Genomic DNA, 1,624 nt, shown 5'->3' with positions numbered 1-1,624 from the left:
GAGCTCTGGTAGCATAGTGCCTAAGGCACTTGACTGCTAACCAGAAGGCTGGCAGTTCAAATCCACCAGCCACTCCTCAGAAGGAAGATGGGGCATTAATTCTGTAATGATACTGCCTCAGAAACCCAAGGAGGGGTCACTATGTGTCGGGTCCGACTCGACAGCACATAATAACAACAACATGATCCTCTACATAGAAAACCCAAGAGACTCAACAAAATGTATTACTGGAACTAATAGAGAAGCTCAGCAAAATGGCAGATACAAGGTCAACATACAGAAATCAGTTGGATTCCTCTACACCAACAGAGAAACCTTTGATAAAGAAATAAGGGAAACAATACCATTTATTATAGCTACTAAAAATATAAAATATCTAGGAACAAATCTTACCAGAGATACAAAAGACCTATACAAAGGAAACTATAAAACAGTACTACAAGAGACAACAAGGGCTCTACATAAATGGAAGAACCTGCCTTGTTCCTGGATAGGTAGCATGAATATTGTGAAAATGTCAATACTACCTAAAGCAATTTACAAATTTAATGCAATCCTGATCCAGATACCAACACAATTTTTTAAGGACATGGAAAAACCAATTATTAACTTCATGTGGAAAGGAAAGATACCTTGGACAAGCAGAGCATTTCTGAAGAAGAAGAACAAAGTGGGAGGTCTCACACTCCTGGATCTTAGAACCTGCTATACACCCACAGTAGTCAAAACAGTGTGCCTATTAACAGATAAATGGATAACCAGATTATGGTACATTCATACATGGAAATACTATGCTACATTAAAGAACAATGAAGGATACGTGACTCATCTCACAACGTGGATGAGCCTGGAGCACATTATGTTGTGTGACATAAGTCAATTGCAGGACAAATACTGTATGAGCCATTACAGTTGAAAGATAAGGGTTTGCTTGAGAAAGGGAGCAGCTTTCTAGATTATCGAGGTAAGGAGGGAAGAGGAGGGATTAATTTCCAACTAGTTGGGAGCCACACACTGATGTGGGTAAGGGAAGGGACGGTATAGAAAGAGTCTGTGACTACCATGATAACATTAGGAAAAGGGGGGACAACAAATTGTGAGTAGGAGGATAATGAGGAAAAAAATGGGAAAAATGCAAAAAGAAAAACAAGGAATGGAGAGAACCACAAGAAAGAAAAAAGTGGGAACCAGGAAAAGGGAAGAGAGAATAAGCCAGAAACTAGAACCTGGGAAGGGAAGAAGAAAGAATAATAATAAAAAGGATAAATAATAATATTTGTTGTTGTTGTTGTTGTTATGTGCCATCGAGTCAAATCCAACTCAAGGTGACCCCTCCTTGGGTTTCCAAGGCAGTATCATTATAGAAGTGGATTGCCCAACCTTCCTTCTGAGGAGTGGCTGGTGGGTTTGAACTGCCAGCCTTCTCGTTAGCAGTCAAGTCAAGGCACTATGCTACTGCGGTGTAGTAAATTACTTAGTGTGGCTTTTCTACCCATTAGTCTTTGTAAACTCCAAGGTGGGATTTTCTATGAGCAACTGAGGAGCTCCTGATTGCTGAAGCTATCCACCTGGGTTATTTCTGTTGGGTGTGGCACAATACAATGTTCTGGGAGGTTCCCACTCT

Source organism: Orycteropus afer, unplaced genomic scaffold, assembly GCF_000298275.1.
Source record: "Orycteropus afer afer isolate SDZICR_OR568_19922 unplaced genomic scaffold, OryAfe1.0 scaffold00308, whole genome shotgun sequence".
Lineage (NCBI taxonomy): Eukaryota > Metazoa > Chordata > Mammalia > Tubulidentata > Orycteropodidae > Orycteropus > Orycteropus afer.
The sequence above is the reverse complement of the archived record's forward strand: the minus strand, read 5'-3'. Positions refer to the sequence as shown.